The sequence below is a fragment of the Melospiza melodia genome, chromosome 5 (assembly GCF_035770615.1).
Source record: "Melospiza melodia melodia isolate bMelMel2 chromosome 5, bMelMel2.pri, whole genome shotgun sequence".
In the NCBI taxonomy this organism is placed as follows: Eukaryota; Metazoa; Chordata; class Aves; order Passeriformes; family Passerellidae; genus Melospiza; species Melospiza melodia.
Genome location: NC_086198.1, coordinates 28,259,506 through 28,287,347, shown reverse-complemented (window position 1 = coordinate 28,287,347; position 27,842 = coordinate 28,259,506). Strand labels below are relative to the sequence as shown.

At 39.2% G+C, this 27,842-nt stretch overlaps 1 long non-coding RNA gene across 1 annotated transcript in view; it reads left to right on the top strand.

Moving 5' to 3' along the window:
• LOC134419005 (uncharacterized) overlaps positions 1-27,577 on the top strand; it is a 39,840-nt gene extending 12,263 nt beyond the window's left edge. Inside the window, exons 2-3 of the long non-coding RNA XR_010027930.1 lie at positions 15,307-15,426; positions 27,444-27,577. This is a non-coding gene — a long non-coding RNA (uncharacterized LOC134419005). The remainder of the gene's footprint in view (positions 1-15,306; positions 15,427-27,443) is intronic.
• The last annotated feature ends 265 nt before the right edge of the window (positions 27,578-27,842 follow it).

Here is a 27,842-nt window from a genome sequence, read left to right as displayed (position 1 = left end):
CTGCTGGGACATTTAATGGCCTGTCTGGCTACAGCTCTGTCACACACACAGACACACTCACACACGGCCAGCAATCACTCACAGAAGTTTTAGTCTCCTTCAGCAGTCGTCCTCTGATGGGTCTGGAATGCAAAGGATTCATTTCTAGTCCACACAAGATATATTGCAGAGTATATAGATGTACGGAAATCGGAGCTTAGCTGTTTTTTGGGACTGCCAAAGTTTCACTGTAAACACAACTTCAAACAGAGCTGCTTTCTCTAGACTTAGGTTTATCCTGAAATTCGCAGCTTGTTTTCATTGTGAGTGTGCTTGTGGGAAAAGTCTGTTATACTGTAGATAATTTGCACGGCTGCCCAGAAATCACTGCTGTACAGCTTGGTACGAGAAGGCTGTTTGGGCAACACAGGCTGTTCTCTCTGGATTTTATTTGAATATGTTGGCGCTGGAATGGAGCCTGGAAGGTAAACTTGATGGTTGGTGTTATAAAGGCCTGTTCCTGCTTTTGCTGAGGTTGCAGCTGAGTAACTGTAGTAGTCTACAAACTATTGAAACTTTTAGCAGTTCCAACTCCTGGATCCCTGGGTTTGCTGCCCAAAAAGTTCTTCCCAGCATAGGAAGAGCAGCATTCTTCCAGAGCTTGGGCTGCCATGTTGCTAGCTTGAAGCCACCTGGATTTGTGGAAGTCCTGCCTCTGTCACTCAGCATCACCAATATTTGCTCAGAATGCCCTTCTCTGACCTAAATTTCTCTCTAGTTTGTCATGCTGTGGTTTTCATTGAGACTCAGGTAAAAACAATCCTTTCAACAGCTTGAATTCTTTGACTTTTTGCAGAAAGGGTAAACAGAGACAGCATAGTTTTGGTTTGATATGCCGAATATACCTGTATTCCAGGGAGCTCAGAATCTTTTGATTGATTAACAACCATCATTAATCTGGATAAAACCCCTAATGGACATAGTAATACTTGAATTTTGTCCAATCCTCTTACTCAGATAGCTGCCTACAGTCAGACAGTACTGTGTTATCCCAGAATTAACAGATAAATCTTCTCCATGCGCTAATGCCGAAGTAGCTGGAGTTTTAACAGAACGGTTAATGTGACAAGTCTTATGATGTTAATTGGGGCAGAAAATGAAATATTTCTACTTGGTAAAAAAGAACAAATATCCCAATTTAAGATGCAAACAGATTTCTGAACTTGCCAGCAACTTAAAAAGAAATGCATATGGTCATCTTTACTGTTGTGTGTGTCTAAGCTTGCACTGTGCGAGTTGTCAAAACTGTTTTTCTCAGCCTCAGCGTGGTTTTTAAAAGAGGGGAAATAATAATTACCAAGAAAGATTTTGCCTCACACAGTATTAATTTATCTGAGCAGCTTACACATGCATTGGATGATCTGTTGTTCTTCTAAAAAGAATCTGTGATTCTAAATATGATCCTTCTTGCTCAACCATGGATTTGAATTCCTTGCCCAAATATGCATGTGAATGTCAGAACCTAAAGTGCATTCATGTAGCATGTAATTTTCTGTTGATGAGCAGTGACGACTCCACAGTAAAAATCCATATATGCAATTTTTTTTAATATACATGTGCATTTGTAAAGCTTTTTAAACTATGAATTCTTTTAATTGAAACAAGAAAACATTTTGCTTTTAAGCTAAGTAATCTTCAGAACTGGAGGTGCTGATAGAGTAATTATGTTTATTCTTCCAGTTTCACAATTTCTGTCTTATAAACATTGTTTTGCATTATTGGGCTCCACATTTCCCCTTCTCATCTGATGTTTTACAAATATTTTTCTAATTGCTTGAGACAGTGTGGTCCAATAAAATTACATCGACTTTCTGCTGAACTTGTTTGTCTGATCCACTGCCAAAAGTTGTAGGCAGCTAGGCAGAACACTTGGTCTCACTTTCTTTCACTCCCCCTCCTCTAGGGCAATGCTCTCAGTCAGCCCTCTACCCTTAAAAGAACATGCATGTGAAGACTTAGCGTTGTGAGCTGTGCATTTTACACTTCTAAGCCATTCTAATGCTTCAGCAGGGCACTACATCCTAGCAGATTTTTGGGACTGAAACAGAATCTCTTTCTCTCTCTGTAGATTGTTACATGATGAAGTTAATAGAGATAAATCATATGTGATATTTTAAACAGAAGTACCAGTTTTGGCTCTGTGCCTATTTAGGCTTCAGCATGGGAACTATCTCAGCCTCTATTCAGTATTTCTTCATCTGATAAAGAACAAATTACAGCTTGAAGTGTCCAGAAAGTGAGGTACTGTACTGCCTTATCATCCTGAGAGGCCACATAAAGAAGGTACAAGGGGATATAACAGCTGACATACATAGCTGTAAAGCATTCTATATTTTTATGGTGACAGGGATACTCAGAGGAGAAGTGCAATCGTGTGGTTCTGAGTGTCTGAAAGAGCTAACAGAACAATGAACTATTATTCTTGGGTCTTGATAACTGAGTGCCTTACAATGAGGGATGAATTGTAACTAGCTGTGAACTGAAAATAGACCCTTCCCTTTCGTTGTCATGAGCATGTTGCTGTTTATGATCAGTTTGGCAGACACTTTCTTCATGACATTACATCTCTTCTGTTTTGGTTTTTTTGCTGTCATATAATGAGATGAGACTGTAATTTCTTTCTTTACAGTACATAGATTTGTTGGGTTTTCTTTTCAAAGGACAACATGCACATCATACTCCTCATTTCAGGTGTATTTTTGAGTGTTTGCTCAGTGTGCCACATTTTGTGTAATAGAACATGATCAGGTCTGAGATCCCTTAAAATAACTGACTGCTTGATATTTAGAATAACTTTTTTAAGTACCTTGAGGAAGAAAAACAAAGCAAATAATGCTGGTTTGCCACAGTGGAACAGGTACGGTATGTGATCAGTTAGCTGCAGCCCTCAGATAAACACAGACAAGCTTGCAAGCATCAACAGAAACCACATTATTGTCCCACTTAGACTTCTGGCCTCATGTTTGTTAAGTGATCTCTAGAGTCTGAAAAGCAAACCAAAAATTTTCAAGTACAGAGAGCTGAATTTGACATTATTTGATATTAGGCGTCTATGGTTCTTTTAATCTTTAGCATCAGTCATTTTTTTAGTTGTCTTTCTCTCCACTTAGTTAATAAATACATCGACTGTATAATGGATGGTATTTATTAAGGCAACCTCATTTAATTTTTTAAGAGCTGCATAAAGCATAAACATAATATCTCTGGCTTGGGCAAATTACTTGACATCCTTAGTAACATAAGAATAGCTAATAGTAATTTCAGAGAGAGTTTGTTGAAGCCTCCAGATGTCAGGGGCTATGGAAGTGTAAAGTATTATTACAGATGTTTCTCATAATAATAATACATCTGATAGCAGGGCAGAAAAAGGAATTAAGGGCCAAGTACTTCAGTCATTAACTGAGCTGAACTCCCACTAAGGTCTGTGTGAGTTTTGTTCAAATAAGGATTACAGAATTCAAATGTAAGTAATTATTTCCAACATGGAATGATTTATACTGCTTTTCCAGCCTTGTCTTTCTAGAATCTTGAAAACAGAGTCAGAGTATATTGACTCACTGTACACAGAAGGAAAGTTTGCCAGTGTGGGGCTTGGTGGCACGAGGAAAGTTTGACTCAGCCGCAGATACACAAAATCAAGGAGGGTGACTTATGTCTGCAGAGCAAGCAGAAGTGTGCCTGCGGCAGAAAGAGTCATAGCCACCGCCCCACGGGGTTACAGAGGAGCCCTGTGCTGCAGTCCTGGCTGCTCACAAGGTGGGGGCTCCAGCTCAGCAGTGCCTAACAACCTCTGGCTGCAGCACAGGCTCAGCTGCCCTCACAGACACCCCAAAGAACCCATGGGGAGGGAAGCTGCTGTCCTGGTTGATGGAGGGAATTTTTTCACTGAGTGCTTTCTTCTTAGGCTGCGAGCTCTAGGTTGTTTGTTTGGGTTTTTTAAAAGTTGTTTATGAAGTAAGTAGCTTTAAATAGCCTGTGTACTTGTGGGAAACCACCGCCAGTAAGTGCTTTGTTGCAGAGAGCAGGTACTGTAGCAGTGCTAAACACATTCAGATGCAGTTTGGTCCTACAGTATGGACAGCTCTGACCTTGTTCAAATGATGGCCCTGAAATTCTGATAAAATGCAGATGTTTAGAATTGGTCTGAAACTCTTAAAATACGATTAGGTACATGTTCACTGTAGAACTTGTAAGTGTGCCATCTTTCTTGAGCAGTCAAATCCTGCAAAATCTGGATTTTTCTTCTACTACACAAGGAGAAAGTTGCTGTGCATATGGTACACAAGTCTTCTGAAACACTGGTGTGCAGGATGATAGGTGGAACATTATTTTTAGCAACCCTCAACTTTTTGAAAGCCTCCATATTGCTCCACATCTGTGTCTGAGACACAAAATTGTAGTTGTTTAGTGCTGGTATATCTGTTTATACACATGGAGAACAAAAAGACGACTGGCATAAACAAAATGTCATATACATTCAAATTTTGATTACAATAAAATAATCATTCTGACATCATCATAAAAACGGAGTGCCAAAAATAGTAATCTGCCAGCTCATGAAGGGCAAGCCTCAGATTTCTGTGGTTTGGTTCATTTAAGCGCTAAGAAATTCAAGCATGTTCACAAAACTTCTCAAATTGAGGCTCTGTTCCTACTTCTTCGCCAAGTGCTAGAGGCTTAAATCATTGTGTTCCTTTCTGTCCCCCTGTAGCTCCAACTCTGGTATCCTGCGTAGGATTCACCTTGGTTAACTGGACATCAGCAGTATAAGACCAATATAATAACTAGTCATTAAACTTCCTGAAATCAGTTAAAAAAAAAAAAATAGGGCATTTTGTAACCCTGATTCATCAAGCCGATGTAGCCTTGGAATGTGATGTCTCATGCCTTAATAGTCCTGATTTTTCTCCCCAGGCTTAGAAGGGATTCTTGAACTGTCTCGCATGTGACAGTCTAAGTCCCACTCATCTGCTGTCTGTCTTTCAATACTCTCAGATTCAGCAGCCCAATAGTTGACTTTCTCTCAGTTTTGCCTTTAAATTATTACTGTTATAGTGGTGATGATCAGCAACAGTGAAGCAATTTGAATTTTAACAGTACTGCTGGAATGTTTTTTTTTCCTATTGTTCTAATATTCTCAAATATTTAGTGACATTTTGAATTTTTATTCTTTTCCTCCCTAAGTACTCCATGCCCCGTGTCATTCAGTGTAAAAAATAAATAGCCTAGCATTGTGATATTGCGCATTTTGACAGATATATAAATAAATATATTGTTTTGTATATTCAGATATTTATTATATCAGATATTGATATGCTTCTAGTTAAATAGATGAAGATTTTTGCCTGATCAACTAGAAGGCATTTTTTGTCCAAATAGTAGGATTTGTACTGTTTCTTTTTGGAGGTAATGTGCTCAAAAGCAAGCCAGCAGAGACTCAAAAATTTACTGGAATGGTGATGCAAGTTGGAGGATTCTTAATGATCAAAACTTTGAAGTACTTTGAAGCAAGACTCAATTCCCCAATAATGTTATGATATAAGTCAGATGACAAGACCAAAGAGATGTACTTGGTTGTTTCATGAGCAGTGCTGAAAGAAGCTGTCATTAGTTCAGGAATGGCAAAATTACCCAAAACACACAATCTGAGCAGAACTTGCTGTGTCTGAACTACTTCATGGGTTTTGCTAAATTAACTCAACAATATAAAAGTGAAATATGAAGCTAGAATATTGACAGCTGTGATGTTTGATAATATTTGTGAAAAAAAAATGGTGATATTTAGGGAAGATTTGGTATGGGGGAGCAGAACTAGCACTCTTCACTGAAGAAACGTGGAAATTTCAGCTACTTTCATGAGAAATTCTGGCAACCCTAAAGAAAACACCAATCATAGGTCTAATAGAAAACTCAGTGGAAATTTTGGTTCCTCAACTTCTAGCAGCTGAAGGATCATAATTTGTCAGAGAGCTATATAGAGTCAAAAATGAAGATTTCTAATTGTAGCTCTTGAGGGATCTAATATATCTGTTGCATATTTTCATTTTACTCAGTTTCAGATTATTTTTGTGTTTCAAATGCTCACACTGAAAGGTAGCTTGTGTCTTATTTTAATAAGTATACTCATAAAATGAAAATTGCCAACAAAATGAAATTTTCTTGATGGAAGATGTTGGACCATGTATAGAAATTTGGATGACAAAGTCATTTACAATCATTAAAAGAAAGAAATCATATTTTATCAAATTATTTTAAAACAGGTTTTGTTAAACACTGCAAAATACACTAATTTCATTTAGATTTCCATATGTAGCATCTGTAAGGTAGGTAGTTTAGCTAGGTGCTAATGTTTCTTGAGAGAGCACTGGCCTCAGAATTCTTATAATATTTAAGAATAAGTTAATTTTCTGAGAATTACTATTTTCTAAAGTAAAAATTGCGTTTTCAGTGAAATATGAAGAGTTTTACAAAAAGCTTTTTGAAGGCTATGTTTCAGTTTTTAATATTTCACCAATAATTTCAGGAGAACAGCTCACTCAGAAAATCTGAGGTCTTCTGTGAGATTTTTCCCCGTACCCTAATTCACTGCTGGTTTTAAACTGGATAGCTATTTTGCCTGTTTGTTGACACTTTCTCTTCCTTTTTGACTTCCAAATTTTTGACTTCCAGACTACCCAAGAACCTTGGGTAACTGTGTCACCCCTCAGATTGTCCAGATTTTGTTTCCCACTGTAAATAACTTTTGTTACATGAACATGCCACTCTTAGAGGTTTTTCTGCATATCAGAAAATGTTCTCAGAGCAGATTTCACTGAGTCTTTGGGAATGTCTGTAAGCATTTTTAAACTAATCAAATGAAGTCCTTTTACTTGTTCTGCTCCCTGGCAAAGGAAGGGACCACCCCTCAGTAAGTTGTAACTGTTTTTTATATTTGGTGCAATGAAATTAAGATTAGATTCCAGACAAAACTGTTTTACTCAACAGAAATAAAACTGTGATCATTATATACAGAGAAGTCTGTATTTGTAACTTGACTGGAAATCAGACTAAAGCTTTGAGTCTTCTTCAACTGGCACTTGAAAGACTGTGTACAGCTGAAATTAAATAAGAAATTGAAAGTATTTTTAATATATTTTTGTGGTTTATTGTACCTCTATTGCACACAGCACTCAGAATTTGGTTGCATTCCCTAATGCTATGGATACTGGAAAACCAGGGCTTTTGATATCTGTTTAAAAACAGTGCTCCAGAGAATCTCCTTCTCCAAAACGTGCAAGTCCAAGTGGGAACCAGGCGGTCCATGGCAGCCTTTTCTAACTCCTGCAGGCTGCAGTGGCACTCCCTCAGCTGTCACTGTGCCCTTCCACAGCAGGCACAGAGCCCAGTCAGTCTGAGCAGAAGGCACTGTGAGCACTGTTTATGCCCTCCATTGGTCCTCTGGGGGTTTGATGCTGTAATGAGAAGAAAGAAAATGCTTGTTCTTCTTTTGTGGGAAATAAGATGATGAAACTGTAAAAATCCCACTTTAAATATGTAAATATCCTCACTCTGGAGATAAAAATGAGGAAGAATTTTCATTCATTCTATATTAACAAGTTTAACTGTATTAAAATACTGCTTTTCCTCTGACTGGCTTCCTGAGTATAGTTGCCCTGTATAATTCATGTCCTGGAAAATTATATGAGTGGTCAGGGAGAGCATCTTTGATAGAATTGCTCCTGTTTATGGATTATGGTACCCATAATATATTTCTCTTAAGCTAGACTTGGTAATTTCCTGTTTCTTCTTGTGTTATTTCCTCTGAAATGTAAAGAAATTGAAAACTTACTTTTCATATATTACAGTGCTCAAGTAAAACGTTTCACAACAAATCACAACTTTAGAATGTCACTATATTTGTAATTTTGTCTCCCCAATTAAACTCCTTGTGACTTTACATTTTTCTGCTCTTAAGTAAGTACTTTGTCCCATGGGGAGAATCTGCAGAATGTAAATCTCACAGTGAGATTCATGTTTGATGGTTTCATTTTACTTTTGGGCAAGAGCTTGAAACCTTCCTTGAGGACAAACTTTTTAAACTGTCATTTTCACAGAATCATGGAATAATTTAGGTTGGAAAAGACTTCCAAAGTCAGAGTCCGATCTTCCACTGAAGACCACCACAGCAACTAAACCACAGCAATAAGTGCCATGTCCAGTCATTTCTTGAACACATCCAGGGATGGTGACTCTACCACCTCCATGGGCAGCCAGTGCTTAACCATCCTTGCAGTGAAAAAACTCTTTCTGATGTCCAACCTGAGCCTCCCTTGGCTTCAGGCCATTTCCACTTGTCCTGTTGCTAGTTGCCTGAAGGAGGAGACTGACCACTTTGCCACTACCTGCTTTCAGATAGTTTTAGGAATGATAATGGCTCTCCTGAGCTTCCTTTTCTCCAGACTAAACATCCTCAGCTCCCTCAGCTGCTCCTGATGTGACTTTGTCTTTAGACCCCTCGCCAGCTCCGTTGCCCTTCTGTAGACGCACTCTAGCACCTCAATGTCTTTCTTGATGTAAGGGGCCCAGAGCTCTTCTATTCCCCTATTCAGGCTTTCAGGAAAGTTTCAGAAAACCTATCTAAAGGGGATAAGACTAAAAAATACAGGTGATTTTTAATTCCTATTCATTGAAGATGGGACTTGAACATAATTCTTGTTACACACAGGAGCATAAGAATCAAAGCCAAACCTTGAAATCATGCTTAAAGCAGAGCAGCAAAGTGAACTCTGCATTATTTGTTATATCTAGGAGCAGAATTTGCTAGTAAAGAATGACTGGAGATTTCCTTCTAGAATGCTGTAACTGACATTTGTGACAAATGTCATTTTACAGATACAGAAATACATGCCCACTCACATAACTTTCCTTGACAGTCGGGAATTTATCAGGATCCCATTTCCATGCTTTCACTAGATCTTTTAAAACTAGACAAGGAAACCTACAGAAACATGCCAAGGCATAGCTGGCTTCATGCTCTTCAAGAGGGATAATATGTTAGCAATATAATACAGAGGATCTCTGCCACATGAACCAGGAATTCAGAACACAAACCATCCGGCCCACAGGAGAGGTTTGTTTTATCCGAACTTGGAAGAAATGGGCCTATGGAAACAAACCAATGCAAATGATCAGCTGGAGGAATTCTTCAGCAAAAGACCAGAAACAGATGTTGATGCCTTTTGTCAGGAATTGCAGGCCAGTCAGTTCAGTTTCCAGTTTTCTCCCTGTATGATAAAGCTTCAGGTTCTCATGTAGGTCAGACAAAGGAAAGCCTTGAAGTAATTTGACACCCCTTTGGCTTTGGCTTTTGTCCTTCCTGAAGATGCTGAAGGAGTTACCAGTCATCTTTATGTGGCATGAATTTACAGTATTTCCAGTAAATTCTCTCATGAGGAAATATTTTCTTCCTCTGCAAAAAGAACCTTTCCCCACAGAGATTTGAGAATTAAATTCCATGGAGGGTAACCGTCTCTGGCACAAATCTGTCTTATGGAGGATCATAATCCGTATGGCATGTAATATATTACTTGGGTTTACAATGGAAGACTTTAACTTCTAGACTTCAAACCTTCAGTCTCTATTACTGTGTTAATGCACTGGCTTTTCACCTTTTAAAAATTTGGTTAAAACTTATTTCACTGAAAAGTGAAAATGAGTTTAGCAGGCTGGACTGGCTCTGTTTTCTCTATTACACCATGTAGCACAATGAGCACAATTGGCAAGGCAACAGTGGAGAAAAAATTTGGAGACTGGAGCAACCTCTTCCCTTCAGAAGAAGTGCCAAAAACCACTCCTTGGTATTTAAAAGTGAGCAACAAAGGGAAGAGATACTTGATGCGATTTCAACTGCATGAAGAGCTGAAGTTTTACTAGTGTCAGTTCATTGCCTTGATCCTCAGTTCTACAAGTGTATAATCCTTGTTGTGGAACACAGGATTCCAAACAACAAAATGGCTCTTCATATATAGCTCTTCAAAAATTGGTCACAACTCTGGTTCTTGATGTTTTGCATAGGAAAAGACTTTCTGTTTTAAAAACTGGTAGGGTAAAAAGACATTCCTTAAATCTTTTACTTGTTGTAATAACTAAGCTTCAGTTTAATGTGCTTCCAGTATTTTTAAAGCATTGGTGTCCAAAGTAAATTTTAAGAAAGAAACTTTTATCCCTGAGAGATACTAGGAACACATTAAATTAGTAGGAAATATTGGCATTTTATTCAGTGGTCTCATTCACATGTACTTCTTATGATTCTAATCATAGAGAGAAAGGCAGTGGAACAACAAAAATGTTTGTGTTGTAATTGTCAGGTTTGAATATTGGCAGAGAAAGAATTTTTATTAGTGTACAAAAATCTACCAAATTCTAGAATTTGTTTTATAAAATGTTTGTACCATGAAATACATGGAAAGAAGAATACGTTTTCATGTGTAGGTCACTAAATACTCTGAAAAGGCAGAAAAGTACTTTTGCAAACTCCTCCTGTGAGGCACAAATTGGGGTAATTTTCTAAGATCATAGATGACCATTGGGTATGCAGCAGCAGAATCACCCTAGGTCCAGTGCAGTACTCAGTGAACTCTTGTGGGAATTTTGTTGGAGTGAACAGACTGTATTACATTAGCAGGATACGACACTGATCTTTATTTCATTAAAGATGTGCAAAAGTTGCTGTAGTCTAGGAAGAAATATTTTTACTTGCTCTACTTTTGAGTGTGTGGGTGGGCCACTGAGGATCCACAATTATTTTCAGGTTTTGGGCACATTGCTACAGGAGATATATCTGGTTTTCTGTCTTTATTTTGTTCAAAACTAGTACAGTATCTGTGACAGCTTGTAACCTCTTTAGAATCGTCTTGAAGTGGCAAATGATGAGAAATGTTTTCTGCAAGGTTTTTCAGATATAAAAAAAAAATTGACCAAGTGATTTTTCTTTTGTCTTTAAGGCTTCAAACAACTTAGTATTTTTCAGTTTTCTGTGTTCTCTTTTTAGTGGAAACATGCTTAGTATTTTGATAGATTCAGAAGGAAAATAATAGTCTTTCAACACCTTTGGTTTTATATTCCGCTGTGGTCATTGGCTAAGTTCAGTGGCTTTACTGTCACTCTTAAAGTCTTAATTGCTGCAGATTTTGTGTGAAACAAATGCCTCATCTAGCATATTGTATTTTGAGGAGTCCTTGATGCCATATGAGCAGCAAATCAAATATATATTAATGTCCAAATATGATATTATCATATAAATGAAAGAGGAAAGCAACAACGAAAATCTAGAAATATTTGTTTCCTGTGGAAATGAACAGAAGTCCCCTAAGGCTTTAATTCTTGGAGAAATGCTCTGGAGAAGGCAAAGCTACCCAAGCATCTCTCTATACAGTTGGATTCCCCTGGAGTAGGTTGGAAATGACAGACAGACAGCCTCTAGGGGCATCCCCTGAGCCCCAGAGGAGCACTGAGACACAGACACAGAGAGCTCTGGCGGAACTGTTTTGTCTGGTGGGCTAAAATCCAGCCTAGGAGGGAATGAAGAAACTCAACACTGAAAGGAAATTAAGGAAAAGCTGTTATTTCCCAGAGCTCATCTGCAAATGGGTCTTCACCAAGTCCCAGCTAGGGACTCCCCAGAGGAGTTTTGCCAGATGGCACAGGGAATGCAGTGACTGACGTTTTTTCTCTCTCCGTTCTCGTGTCCTCCCCCAGATATTCCTGGATTGTTTCTCCTTTGCTGTCCTCTCTGTCCTAATTACTGGGTCATCTGTGAAAGAGCCGGAAGAAGTGCTGGGATGTTATTCAGTTGGAAGCCTGTCATGTGAAATGTCCTCAGCAGGGAGCTGGGGTGCTTATTTAGGAAGAGTTAGAGATGTGAAGGAGTGTAGGAGAGCAGCAGCAGAAGAATGGGATAAACAGCACTTCTCTGTCTCTACCACCAAGCAAATCTCTGCTTTGTCAAGAATTTTGTGCCCACAGCCAGTTTTAATAGAAATTAAAATAGGTATAATGTGTTTCCAAAGAAATCCATCCTCCCCTGCTTATGACCACTGTTGTTTACTGGAGATCTAAAATGAGCTGGCCAATAGACTTGTCATCAGTTTAGATTTCCTGTGCTAATAGAAAAAAAAATTAATGAAAAAATTTCTCAGGTGCTGTGTTTCTCTGCTTCTATGCTTTTACTTGGCTCAAGTTTCACAAACACAGGTCTTGCTCAGCAAATGGGGTTTGCCATTTTATACCTCACAAATAGGTTTCTTGGTGAAAACTTTCAATTTTGGACGTTGCTGTAATACAGTAAACTACATAATCACTGTAGACCTGACACTGGCCATCTTCAGAACTGAGAATGTTATTCTTATTTTCTGTTCCAATACACCTTATGAATCAAGATGGTTCTTTCAGAGAAGCTGTGGGTGCCCCATCACTGGAAGAGCTCAAAGCCAGGTTGGATGGGGTCTGAGCAACCCAGTCTAGTGAAAGGTATCCCCGCCCATGGCAGGGAGGTTTTAACTGGAGGATCTTTAAGTTTTTTTAAACCCAAGCCTTTCTATGATTCTGTGATTGTATGATTTAAATCACCTATTCAAAGAGTTGATCAATGTGAACAATTATCTTATCAGAATTCACCAGCTGAGGCATATAAATTTATGCATACATTCATGAAAATTATGGAATTCATGACATCTTTGCTGCCATGACTTCTATTTTAGAAATCCTAAGGGCTGTCAAGTGCCAGCATAGGAAGGTGGGTTTTGGCTAGCTTTGAAGTAGTGCAGTAATTTATCTAACTATAAACTAACTGCCGTGTTCTGAAACATATTTTCCAGTGCAAATAGTAAATGGAGATGATTAAAAAAATCTGAATTTTTCAATTTTATGAATAGAAGATTAATTATTTGGGGAAAAATAGTCGCCTTTCCAAAATTCATTCAGGGGAAAAAAAAGAAGTAATATTTAAAGTGAATCAATGGAAATCTTTTGAGTAAGTATATTTCCCGTTTAGTTGTTTACAATTAGTGATCATGATCAGTTCTTACAATTTTTGTGCTCAGCTTGTTTTAATTAGACTCAAAATGGAAAAAATATTTCATATAAGAATTCTGCCTTCCTTTCTGATTAATTAATACCACACAGTTTCAGAAAATATGAATAATAGAGTCTGCAATGATATTGGTTTTATGTTTTCTCACAGACAGTGTAGTAGTGAGCCAGCAAATGAAATATTGCATGTCATGCCACTTGATGGGATATAATTCTGTTGTGGAGCTAAGTTTAAATTCAGCTTGGCAGATCCATTGCTCACACTGTCATAAACCAATCTATTTTTATTCTGTCATTGTGTGAACTAAAAAAAAATGTTAAGTTTGAATCTGTGTGTGCTTTACCTCCCCATTAACTCAGTGTCTCTAGAACAGTGACCTGCCTTTCAGTCTTTTCTAGCAGGCTGTACTCTTATTTCTATATATAATGTGGGATGTTTCTAGCAAAAGAGGAGATTTTAGTTATTTTCCAGTGTTATTGCTGATTGAGGCCTCAGAAATTTCCCTACTCAAAGACAACAAAAAGCCCTTCAAAGGTGCCTGCTCTGTGCCAACTGCTTTTGCCTTGGCCCTCTCAAACGAGGAACTGACATTTTCATTCTGGTAGGAGGGAATGAGGAGGGGGAGAGAAAACTTAAACCCTGATGATAATTCCTAACAAGAAATTGTAATGCTGTCTGAGGGAGGATGTCCAGGCTGGCCCTGCTGGCTCCTGCTGTGATGCTTCCTGCCATAGCCAGGGAAGTCAATAACCAGCTGCCCAGGACTATCCAGTTGTGGCTGGTCAGTCAACACGGTCTGGCGTGGAAGACGTACTTGAGCTTTTGAATAGATAATTCTACTTTACCTTTTTTGGTTTTAAAATTTTCCTCTCTTTTTTTTCTTCTGAACTTATGTCTTTGCCATGCATCTCCACATCCTCTCTTCCCACAGTTTTTGTTTTTCCATGAGTGCTCAGCTGCTCCTTCCTGGGTATTCTGAACAGTGCACAGGGCTGGTCGCATTGCTGCCTGGGTTTTATTTCCTGTGAAATCTCTGGTCTTTTCACTACAAGAAAAATCCTTTGGGACAGAGATTGTCTTTTCTATCCCTGGCCTTCAGTAGTTTCTGTTCCCTTGCCCTTCAGTAGTTTCTATTCTGCTGTGAATTGCAAGACAAAACTCCAGAAAACTGCTTGCACCTATTCAAAATTAGGATGGATGAAGGCTCTGGAAAATGACAGATGTAGCAGAACAAAGAGGAGAAAAGATGAGTAACTTGGCCACAGTCACATGGCCAAGTGCTGACAGAGAGAGGAATAGAAACCAGGAATGCTGGTTCTCAAGCCTGTGTTCAAAACAGTAAACCATGCAATTTTTCCACAGTGTTATCTAGAAATTTCAAAGACAGAATGACGTGCTGTTGTAAAACTGATAATAGAAGACTACCATCAGCGAAGCTCTATTTATAAATGGGAGGGTGGGAAGGAGCTCTCTATGCTGAATGCCATAAACAAAGAGCACCAAGGGACTAAGGAGAATATTTTTATGTTGGTGTGCTGTAGTTAGCTTTATTTAAGCACAAACATTGTTAATAAACATGGATTTATGTATTTTCTTTGATCAGTGTAGTCTGATATATTTTAAACATCCTGAATATCTCATTTCTGTGTGTCCGAAAGGAGAGGAAAAAAGACTTGGGAGCACATGCTTAAATCTGTTGCAGTCCCATTTTTGTACAAGTTTATGCTGGTATTAAATAAACAGATTTTTCAAGGACAATGTGGAACTGCCTTTTCAAACAAAGGGGACCTGAGTTGCTCCAATAAAAATGTGTCTAAGGACAATTTTTTACATTTTACTTTCCCAAAAGAGATAAATAAATAGGTACAGAATGAATGTTTGGTTGTAAAACTTGATTCAAAGCCTACTTGAAAGGTCTCAGCATAGGTGCTATATGAAAAAAATTCCACCTTGATGCTATATTTCATATGTGCTAAAATCCAAGTGAATAACTAAAACAAAATTTTCCCCATACAGTGTGTCCTTCTCTCAGTTTATCCACAGAAGCAAAACAGAGATGTATTTTATTTTAATAAGTCCCTTAACTTTCTTTTGTATATATTTTTAATGACTCCAGACCAGTGGATATTATATCCCAGGGATGTTGTTACTATTTATTCTCTGACTCTCACTCACAGACCTTTTATTCTTTTCCTTAGCATGCTGCAAATTGCCTGCTCATCTGTGTCCTTCACTGCCTGGATTGCTTCATGGTGTTTACATAGCAAAGCAAACTCTACAACATCCCAGGGGCCCAATGCTGCTGCCCCGGAATACCGGTGAGTCTAATTGACAACAGGATGTGCCTGTGCTTTATGGCAGGAGAACCAAGCCCTCAGCACAGCCAGCCAAGCTGGAGCTATAAAACCCAGACTTCATATTCTCCCACTCCTTGGTTCTTGAGAAGCAGAAATCCCTGGTTGGCAATATGTCAGATTACCTCTAGCATGATTCTTATTGTATAATAATGCAAATTAGTGTCAGCATTTATACGTGTTCATTAACGTCACTGATCCCCTTGAAACTATTTTCAACAAGTTTAAGGTTACTTGTTAATTTCTAAGGTTTAATGAAAGGGTGTCACCTTATTTTGAAATATTGCATGCTGCAAGTGATTCCAAAGTGCCTTGAATGAAATCCTTGCTTAAGTCTAGTGTTTAAAGCAATTTATAGCTGAATTTTTTTCTATTGTTCTTGCCATTTCTCCTCTTCTCTGTGGAAGGTGAGGGGAGTCTTGTTTGCCACTCTGTTGTTAATGAGGGAACCAGAAGATAATGAACACTATCTAAGCAGGCAAAAGCTGTTGAGCTCTTTCCCTGAAGTTCTATTTAAATAAAATTTTTTTTATCTTTTTGGGAAGAATGATCCTCAGGAGCAGAATCTAAAAAGAATGTCTAGTTTAAGCCTGTGGCTATTACCTAGCCGCAAAAAGGAGCCATAACAACTGACTTTCTCCTTTGGGTCACTTCTGCAGAGGAAGCAGCATTTTATTCCCATATGAACAGAAAAGGGCAAGAGTGGGTGCACAGACATGCAGTAGATATCAGACTGCAAGAGACATCCAGGAAAATCTGCATTAGTTGTTTGGAGGAAACCCACACCATCCCTTATGGGCTTTTGGAAGGCAGCATCACAGCCTGACACATAATCCTGCCTGAGTGCACCAGCACTGCTTTAGTCCCTCCAGTCCTTCCTTTTCTAGTTTTCTGTTCCCTCCGCCCCATAAATTTACTCTTCTGCCCAAGAAAGCTGCAAACTTCTGAGATGTGAGATCTGTCTCCCAGAGGGAAGTCAATAATAAATTATAAAAAGTGACCAAGCAAACCCAGTTCAGCATGCTGTATGCCACATACAGGGGGAACAGGGCAGCATGGAAATATCCCTGACTCAACTGTGACAGATTGCTCTAACATGAACTCTGACCTTTTGCATGGAAGAAATCTCCTTTCAGCATTCACAGCTTGTTTCTTTGAAATTAAACAGTGAATTCCATAGACATTGACTGTTTACTCCAACAAAATTGCTATTCACATGTAGGTGATGCAACAATTGCTTGGAATAACCTCAAAATAGCATAATTAATATTAATCTTTTCTTTCAGTGTGTTTGATATGAAAAAAAGGCATGAGAAAGTGATGGTAGTGGTGTGCTCTGTATAAAATACTGCTTTTCTGCTCCCTAGTAAGAACCTTCCCTGAAAGTCTAGTATTTCATCTCATTCTCTCTTTACAGCACTCGAGGCCAGGCATGTGGTGTAATGATAGCAGTTTTGCTGTGCAGACTGCCGTGATGGGCAGTGTAAGACAAATATTCCAAACCTTTTTGAGCACGGGAGTAAGTTTACCATGAGGGTAACTTGTGTGTGTCACTGTTTACTGGCTATAATGGCATTGTTTGCTGTAATGATAATCCAGGTGGGTGAGCTGCCCATAAGTTGGAGTCATTTCATCAGAGTGAGGCTAAACACTTCCAGTTTTCTATTTTGGCAGCAGCACTGACAGAGCCCTCTGTTTCCTCTCTCTGCCCTCCAGCCTGGCAAATGACACCATAGCAGCATATATGAACTTTCCAGGGAGAGACAGAAGTAGGGAGGGCTGCTTCATAGCCTGAGGAACACAGCTACTGAATGTGTAACTAAATCCCATGCCTGAATATGGTAGGTCCAATTTAGGGGCCATGACAGTTGTGATGACAACCTTGGTATGAATTGTTTCATTAAAGATGTGTTGGATATGTGTTTCATCCGCTCCTTGTGGAAACAAAAAAGGCACGGTGAAATTGTGTAATCCTTCCCATCCTGTTTTTTGGCCTTTGCTGTTTCTTCTGGAGAGGATGAACTTCCAGTCCCTAGGAATGAGCAAGCCCATCTGTTCCACCCTGCTGCTTAATACCCAGTCTAGCTTAGCAAGCCTTGTTTCTAGCAGCTGGTGATTAAACTGTACCAGTCTGAGGTTTTGAGGGATGGTGTCATGATCTCCTGCCACATGCATGTTAATATGTTCCTTTTGTCCCTTGATCATCTGTTCTCCTGTTCAGCTATGTCAGAGATGACAGAGGTGTGGGTCCACAGTGGAAAGGGAGCAATAAGAGTTGGAGGGCAGCACTTTTTAAATTTCAGTCCCTTCTGTTCGTAGAAACAGAGCTTGTGTATCAAGGTGATGCATCACTCAGTGGCTGGCCAGAGAAACGTCTCATTGGGCTACGACTGAATGGAGATACTATTGCAATAGTTTTATGTCTTTACTTCACAAAATAAAAAATACAAGTGTACTCTTCATGCCCCCTTCATTTTGCCTGTTGAGAAAAGCATATTCTGTCAATCAAGAAAAAAGCTTCCAATTGTGTAGCCTGTTAGAATCATTTCATTAATAACATGTGTTTACTACTGGGACAAGCAGGCTCAGTGTGCTAAGATTTTGTTTGTCAGTCAGTCATTGGAACCCCACTGTTAATCGCATACAATGGTTTGTGGTTATGCCACAATTTAACCCAGGTTTAAAAATACAAACTAGAGCCTTGGTGGTCTGCTGAGAGCCGTGAGTGGAGCAAAGGTATTGGTTGAACCTGCCTTGTGGGCTGCTGGCTTGGAGAACTGTAGGAGCTAATCAAATTTATTAACTCGAGCCATGACCAGAATGCGCACCCGGGTGAGTGTGGGTGGGTGCACCCAGGTTAGGCTACATTTTGGCTGCATTCTGCAGCGAGGAGGAAAAGCAAGGCTTTGGCTTGCCTTCCACAAAGACAAATTGGAACCAGATATCAACTAGATTTTGGGATCTCTGGCAGTCTAATAGCAAGAAGGTATTTCTTTTTGTTGTTGTGGGTTTTACTTATTGATGAAAGGAATGGCTTAGAAAAAAACTGAGGGAGTTTCAAAACTGAATGCTGGTGGCATTTGATGCATGTGTGTATCTTGCTAAATTGCCCCCTGCGTGCCACTTTATTGGCAATATTACAGGCACAATCTCTGACTACACAATAACGAGGTCTGAGTGCAATTGCCAGAAAAGGGAGAGGCATTTGGCTACAAAGAGAAAGAATACTGGAGAGGCAGTTGTGTATCTTTATGTGAATCTTGACCTTCTGGCAGAGGTAGGAAGAGACAAAGTGACTAAGCCATCTTTCTTAATTACAGCTAGAATATGGTAAGTGAAAATTCCTGTTTGCCACAGCACTGTAGAAAGTATTATTCATAAGCTGCAGGACTTGTAATACTCTGAGAAGAATATATTCCTCTCCAGAGATAATTATATCCATTTCTCCACATTACCCTACAGCCCAAGACATTTTTTAGAAACCTCTTCCAGATTTAGGCAATGTAAGTGATATTTTTAAATAGCAGTGTTAGGATAAAGTCAGTTCCATACATTCTTATTCAAATAAAACAGCATTAGCCTCAATTATTTTATTCTAAATACAGATTTCATAGTTTCATTCATCCTAATCACTGAAATTATAACTGGCAAAATTACTGTAATTTTGAAATGCCTAAGCAGATTCATTCACAAAGGCAGTGAAAAATGTATACTTGTTTTAAATTTATATGGATTTGTTTTATTCACATTTCTGACTAACATGCAATAACCCCTCACTGCTAAGTTTTCCTACTAAGAATTTAAGTTAAATGGATTGAGTTTGCTGAACATACTTATACTTTAAATACATAAAGCTTCAAAATGTGTGTAATATTCAGGGCAACATTGGTTTTAACTTTAACTAGCAGGGAGTTGCAACCATCCTTTGCTCATCAATATTCTACAGAGAATCCTTCCCCTTTGCCCTCCTGCCCCAGCTCTACCACTCACAGTGTACTCCATAAGATCCTATTTTTCTGGTTTTATGGGAGCTAGAGGGGAGCTTTGGAACTGCACAGCATCTGGGACTATTTAAAATGTGGCAAGGAAGCAGAAGACAAGTGCTAATAAGAGGTGAAGAGGTGAAGACTGAGACATCCTTATACCCAACTATAAATCTGCACCTCCTATAACTATTAAAGTCAGTGGGAATATTGTATATATGGTGGCCTTTAGGATAAGACGACCATAAACATCTCCTCCCTCCCAATTACAGTGAATTATAGTTTTAAAAATCTGGCTCTTGGAGCTTATTTGCGTTTGTCTGCATTACATCTATCTGAATGTCCTTTCCACGGGTATTTAACTGATTTTTCTGTGTTGTGATGATGATGTTTCCAGTTCAGTGACAATATGCTGGTTAATTTCAGACTTTGAAGTATTTCTGAAGGAAAGTTTTTAGTAATAGGGAGAAGGTACTTCAACAGGCTTATTTGTTTCAGAGGTGTAATGCTATTTGTATGTCACATTCTAACTTCAGTGTTTAAATGATGGCCTAGCCATGGATGACTGAAATGTGGTAGTGGTAACTCCAAGTTAGAAGTCAATCAAACATTTGCATATCCTGAATGCACAGTGTAGTTTGCAAACAGGCTGCCTTGGGCAACATCATGAGTGCAGGGTGATAAGAGGTGACATGCAGAGAAATTCTTGTCACCAGAGTTAGCAGTGGTACTTAGATATCAGGAGCCTTTATTCATCAGTTCTTGAATAAAAGCCCCATAGTTGAAAACAGATGTCTTGCCAGTGAGCAATGTACAGGATCTCTGGTACCCATTCCACCAGGGTCACTCATTCTTTCCATAACATATGCTGACCATTCCTTTCCTTTTCTTGTAAACAGTATTAAACCAGGAGGAAGGCAGTGGCTTGTAAGCAACGGCTGCTAATGTCAAATTTAGGAATTTTTGTATTTTAGACCCTGTGTGCCTCTGTCCAGTCATGGAATTCCCTTTTTAAGGATCTAACTTGAGGATTAGAGCATGTTCTAAGTGAAAATATGAGAGAGGTTGACAGAAAAGAAAGAAAATAAGGATCATATAGGCTTTGCCAGACATGGAAAAATGTGCATTAATCATCTCTACCTTTGACTTGAGCTGAACCCATACTGCAGAGAAACAGTCTTAACTTGGGCTGACTGACTGAGCTGAACAAAACTGTGAAAATAACAAAAAAAATCAACCAAAAAAGACCAAACAAAGCAGGGAAATATTTAAACCAAATGAGCAGCTCAAGTTCAGCCCTGATCACTTTATAGACAGTTTTTGGCAGTGTGTCTTATGGTCCAAACTCTGAAGTCCATGAGTTTGCATTTTTCAGCAATTTAGGTTTTTCTTTTTTTATTATCACTTTTTTTTGAAAAATACAAAATAATGCTTTGTGACTGCAAATGTCTTTAGATTGCACATTGTTAACACTTTGGAAATCATGTGATATTCACAATGTGTACCTCTGAAAGATGCAAATGAGTGGCTGCTTAGCCTCAGTTAAGCTGTAGCTGCAGACAAGTTCACTTGCATGGTAGGATGTGTGCTAGGTTAGTACTCTGTGCACATTGTCTTACTCTGCACATGTAGAGCACAGGCTCAAGTGCACACGTTTGTCCCCTGTTGGTAGGTTTTATTCTAGTCTGCACAGATGTGTCCTTCAGAATGTTTGATAGCAAGGAAACAAGAATGTTAATTAGAAGATATGAAGTGGCTCTGTTGCAGATCATACTTCGGGGGGCAGGGGTTATGTTTGAGAATCTGAATACATCTCCACTGTCTGCCATCACACAAAATTAATTCTCTTAGTTGTGTGTCATAACTTGCCTTTTGATAGTGCTAGATGAAAAAAACATTGAGTATGAGTAGGGAGAGACTGTATTTCCTTCTTTCACACTGCCATTGCCCAGGAATCCAAGGAAAGCAGATCTCCACTCAGACATATGTGCATCTTTTAGAGAGGTAACACAGTTCTGACCATTCTTTCTCTCCTGAGAGGTGAAAAGAATTAAAAGTGGTGTGGGGTTCTGGTTATATAACAAGGAGAAGGTTCAAGTCATTGCTTTAGCACCCTACTCTATGTGAGAAGTTGCCCAACAAATTTTGGCAAGGAAAAGTTGCCACTAAAGTTTTACCATTTGTTCAAATTGCCTTTTAGCCTTGTTTCTATCAGCTGCTCTAGCAAATGCTCCAGAAGAGCTGTAAACTGACCTTGTATACTTTTTTTTTTTAAATACACACACACCTACATATGTATATAGAAAGCTAAATGGAGAACTTTTGCATAAATTCCAGGCAGTTAGCAGCTGTCACACACTCTCATTCTAATGCGACTGTGAACAGCATAAACATTTCTAATCTTTCTAATATCTTTTGCCAAACACACAACAAACAACATATTCAGGTTGCTATGTAAAAGAGAGTGAAGTCCTTTGGCTGAAAGACATATCAAAGCGAATATATTTAGTTGGTTCTTAAAATTTAATTTGGGGGATGGCAAGTATAGTTCGCTGTGGTGTTACACTCAGTGCTAGAGTAAACAGGAGTTTGGCTTTAGTTTCTCCCCCCCCCATTTGATCTTTAGATTTTTCCGTTGATTTGCACATTGTATTAATTTTGTAATTAGCATTCCTAGGAAAACAGCAGAATGTACAGAATTTGGATTCTATCACCCTAAAAACTATGGGTCAAGGAAGTCATTCTCCCAAAGCTGGGAACAGATTTTCACGTGGCACTAGTACAAAAGATACATTTTCCAGTTGAAACATCATTCAACTGAAAGTGGCCTCATTTCAGGGCATCAAGAGCAGCTAACATGGTCTTTTTCTTTCACATTTGATGGCATTGCTCATTCTGTGTTTCAAACTTTGAATTTTGGAGGTAGAGAGGAACACTGGCTAAAAATTCCCAATTTTTACAAAACTTAATCCAAATTGGGTTTACATTAGTCATCCATTCTGCATATCCCCAGAAACATTCTTATGCATGAAAATGCATTCAAAGAGTGGGCAAAGGGGCTCTGAAACTCAGCCAGGTGTGTAATGACAAAAAAATACAGGGTTGAAAATATTTGAGCCATTTCTGCTGTTTTGAATGTTCTGCAGTTCAAGACTCAGACCTACACCTGTCATAGAATTTAGCACTATATATATTTTTATGTCATTTTACTCATGCTAATTGGATGAACAAGGAATTTGTAAGACAAAGGGAGTGAGGGAATCTGCGACATCTGAGTCGGGTTAGCACAACCGCACATGGATGTACATAAGTGCCTGCCAGCTTTCATTTTCTGATCATTTCAGGCTATTGTCAGTAACAGAACTTTCCTGACTCTGGATTTATGGCCATGCACCCGTGAAGGGCTCTCCACCTCTAAATGCTGCTTTCAGCTCACCCCTAGGGTGGTCATCCTGAATGCCTGGGAAGGGCAGGCTGCAGCACTACTGGAGGACTCGTGCTTTGGTTAAGGAGAACCAGCATGTTCACCTAATTTTACCTCTTTAACCTTTAATTTGTTGATGTGTCCCAGTTCTGCTTTACACAGAGAGAAAACACAAGGCATTTGCCACAGAGATACAACACATTTAAATGGAACTTGCCAAAGCCTTGAGATGTAAGAAGTTTTATTGGAGATTTGTAAGTGTTCTGTGGACAACACAATGACTAAGATATGTTAGAGTGCGCATCAGGGGCAAATTGCTTACATACCCTTCTGGTTTTGCTCTGACTACTTCTCCCTTCTGTCAAAACAACTTGCCATAGTTAGAAAGGTGGTTCCATGCTGGCCCTATCGCCCAATCTGTAGGAGTTTGCACACTCAGAGCAGTGTTTGACTAATAATTCTAATTTATAAACCATCAACAATCCTAAAAACAGATTAGCCAGCGAGGACTTTTTGTGACAAATGCCATGGCACTTTTCCATACCGAACCACATAAAAGGACTCTGGGTCAGAAAAATGCATTCATTTAGGATCAAGTCTAGCAAAAGTCCCACGATTGCCAATGGAACAAGAATAACACCCCTGTTGCCAGACTTTTCCTAGGCAGTGGGTGGCCATGGATAGAGTGCTGTCCCTTCCCCCAGCAACATAGTCTGTGTGTTACAAGTTGATTTCTGTTGAAGTCCAGCAGCTCCACAGTCCCAGGGTAGCTGGCTACCAGCCTGTGCTTGCATTCCTGCCTGGACTGCAGGGGCTCTGACAGCAAAGGTAACCGTGATGGTTAACTTCACTCCTGGTATGGCACAGGCCTGGTGGAAAACCCTGACAGCTTTGGAATTGCACGCTGGGCTTCAAGAACAAAGCACACAGGGAATTCTAAACCGCCTGTGCCACCTCGCTGACACCGCTGTGGGCTCAGATCTCAAGATTAAGCAATTTATCTGTGCCAGGATTGAGTCTGAGTTATGCAGCAAGCCAGAGCTCTTGAGAAACACGAGCAGCCAGGTTCCTCTGAGCCAGCGTGGCAATGGGTGCAGCCTCTTCTCTTTGGGCACAGACCTGGGCCCGGGTGAGGGAAGCCACTCACAGCTACAGAGAGACCCCAAATGCCCAAGTGAACTACCTTGTCCTGCAAGGTCACCCCAAAGCAGGTAGAGCAGGGCTGAAAGGACTTGAGAAACACAGTGATCCTGTCAAACCAATGAGGGTTTCAGCTGCTTAGAGAAAAGGATCCTATCTATCCTTGGCCTGTCTGGTGGGTTCACCAACCTGAATGTGTATTCTACTGATGGGAATGCTGTTTTCCAGCTGAGCAGAGCTTTCTCACCAACAAGACATTTTTAGAGGGGGAGAAAACAAAGTGCAAAACAACAAAACAACTGAATAATTGAAATAGAAACATAATTTTGGAAGATGATGAAAGAAAATGGGAAGGGACCAGAGGGATAAACTATTATATTTGCCAGTTGCAATATTTATTTCCTCTAGTTACAGAGCTCTATGATGGGTGGATGAAGGTAAATGTGACTTGTTTATAGTAGATTTATGTAAATACAGGAGAGCTTTTCCAGGACCTACATATATCCACCAAATATGAAAACTGTAATAAATTATTACAGTAAAAATGTCAGAAGCTTCCCTGAGATCAGCAAGAAAAAATCCTTGATTCTTCAAACCCAGCTACACAGCCAGTCTCGTGTGCTACTACCCTTACCCACATCCACAAAGGCATGAGATGAGCTTAGCAGCGTAGCCTGAATATCAACACCTCTGGATGTTTTACATTTAAGGGGAAATTGAAGGCTCACTCTCATGCCAACTTCTGTCTTTTATGTGCATATTCATAAAATACATGCTGCAGTTCAGTGGTTGACTTTTCAGTAAAGCTAGTTCAGATTTTTGCTGAAAAGGTTTGTCACACCCATCCCTTCCTGTGTTTGCTGTCTCATGCCAGCACCAGCATTTGTGTCTGTAGAACACACACTTCCCCAAATACAGGGTGCAGGCAACAGAGAACTGAGCCAGGTGAAAGCTACATCTCTGCAGAGCTGTATCTCATAATCCAGATTTCTTCACTGGTACCAGCCTTTTCATGAGTGCACTAAGTGAAAAAAAAAAAAAAAAACCAACTTTTGTTTAGGTGAGTCCAGTTCAGAGTTACTGGGTAAGTCCTCTGGGCAGTGAAGACCATATCTGACATGTATTGATGCTGTACACAGATGGGGTGCCCAAAAGAAGCCAAAAGCAATGGTGAATTCCCCCAGTTCTCAGCTATTGCTGGTGCTTTGTTCTTCCAGTGTGTGTTGGTGTAAGGGATATCCTGGGCTGGGCACAGGCATGGCAGTACTGTAGGCGTGCCAAGTTGTGCTCTGCTGATGCTCAGCTCAGATTTGCTGTGGGCTCCTGAGAGAAGGAGCAGGAGGAGAGAAGGGAAAAAAAGCCCATGAGCAGAAGCTGCAGGGGCTCACAAGAAAAGACCCTCCGCAAAGTTCTGTGTCCCAGATCTGATGCCTGACTCACAAAGCTTCACAAAACCCCTTGATACTCCTCCCTGCTGAGCTGAGCTGTCTTCCCTGCTTACCTTTGATCATAAGTACTGCATTAACTTTATATTGCAGTTTTCTGGGTTTGTGTCTTGCTCATACAAGAATCTATAAGATGTGGGCTAGACTCACATGTGCTCTCACATTCCTTCCAGAAGAATGTAGAAAAATCAGAATGTAGCCAGAAGTCTCCATCTAGTTTGATTTTTCTCTTCTTTAGTACTATCTAGGAGTTACTACACGTAGGGTATTGTAGGGCAAAGTTTATAACACCGCATTTAATTGCACCTTTCACACAGCTCATAAACCAGATTTCCAATAGCTGTAATTTTAAATTTCTCTCCTTGGATGCAGTGGAAAATGTGACTTTCATGCTTTTCTGTATGTTTACAGCATCATAAATAACACGCAGATCTGAAGTGTTTTAAGTACATCAATATGCTGTTTTAAACAAAGTAGTGAAAATATGTAGCATATAGTGTCTAGTTATTTTTATTTCTTTCAAGGCTAAGATTCCTCCTGCCTGCACAATTTTTAACTTTGCATGGTTCAAGACTTCTCTATGTGCTGCACCTCAAAGTAAATGGAATTCAAAGTCAAATGAAACTTGGGTGAAGAAAGCAAGTGTGCAAAAAGCCTGTGTGTTATTGCTACTTATTTTAAGTTTTAGAATTTATAGAGTTCTGATAGACTTTTTCACCAAAATTTCAATCTGCGATAGGTTTGATATCCAAAATCTCACAAAATCTTTTGACAAAACAATCCTTGAGTTGATATTTGACACGATAATAACTTTCAATGAACCAAGAAGTCTTTCTGTTGGCAGAATTTCTTGATTATAATCAGCTTCCATAACTGCAGCAGTAAGTTTATTACACATTATATGTTTATTGCACTGTACCAATCCAACACTTTTATAAAATGAATCATTTCTAAAAGAACCTGCTTCTTATTTAGGATTATATTAGTATTATGCATTATATAAATAACTGGTAAGTATATAAACCTGGTTGTTAAATTTAGCTACTGATCTGATAAAAACATTTTCAGTAAATTTTTTTCTTTTAGAGGTTAAAATCTGGATGTGTTTTCTCTAAAGGAATGGCTGTGTTCAAGCATGGATTTCTAAGCATTTCCAACCCTCTTCATATGCAAAGAGGACTTTGGGGTTTTTTGGTCATAAGTGTCACTCATAGAAATGGAAGGCCTTGAATGTATTAAAAGATGGTGTGGTCTCTTGGTCAAAAAATGCAACTGATGTTCTTGAACGTTCTGCTTCAGTGCACCCCTCACACACCACACATGGAACCAGTAAAGGAGCACTGTTTCTTCCTTGAAATGGGCCATGCTGTTTCGTTTGAAACAACATGTGTTTCTGCTGGGTGTTCTGTGGTTCTGTCTCAACAACATTACTCAGAGCTCAAATACAGCAGGTATCAGCCAAGGAACTCTCAAATATCAGAGGGATGAATAAATCATATTTTCAAGAAACACCCATCCCTTTCAAATAGATACACAGCTATACATCTGAGACATAACTTGCTTGAAAGAAATATTTTTATCTCACTCTTCCAAAATTCGAGTTGCCAAAGGACTTCCAGTAACAACTTAAATGAAAATCTCAGGAGAGGGATTGAGGCCGCAGTACTACTGGGGACTATAAAAACCAATCCCTTTCCTCGTGTCTGTTCCACTGGTGACCTCTAGTGCCCAAGGACAAGAACAGGTATTCAAAGTTTCTCCGGAGCGCTGCTTTGGGAGAGCAGGCAATAAAGAAGTGACCTTTTTTTCAGTGTTAAAAATTCTGACCTGGGCTTTCAATTCACGGTATTTTAAGTGCAAAATAATAATATATAAACTTAGTGTATTAGAGGAAACAAATTATTTATGCTAATTATAATACTAGAAAGCTTCTTATTTGTAAAAATGGATATTGTGCAAGATTATTCACACTTGGACCATCTGTTTCAGGCATTTGTCTTTTCTTCAGGCTGTGAAAAGGAACTTAACCTACATCGGAAATGTTGTGCTTCAACCAGCACATACTACTGAGCAGAGGACCTTCAAGCATAAGGCCTAAATAGGTAACATTATCAACTAACTGGAATTTAGCTGAGAAAATGGGATGCCTAGGTACCCACTCAAAGACCACAATGGTTCAGATCTTGATTTTTTCATTATTATGGTATTTTTTTTAATGTAGCACACTCTGACATGAGACCAGGCTGTTTTCTATGGGAAGGCATACATTTAGGAAAATGTATCTTGGGTATTTCCTTCACAGCAATATTGTTGAATGGAGATTGAAGAGAAAAGCAGCTCTGAACTTCACTGCTCTCATGTCAGCTCTGGAAGTGATGGGCAGTTACA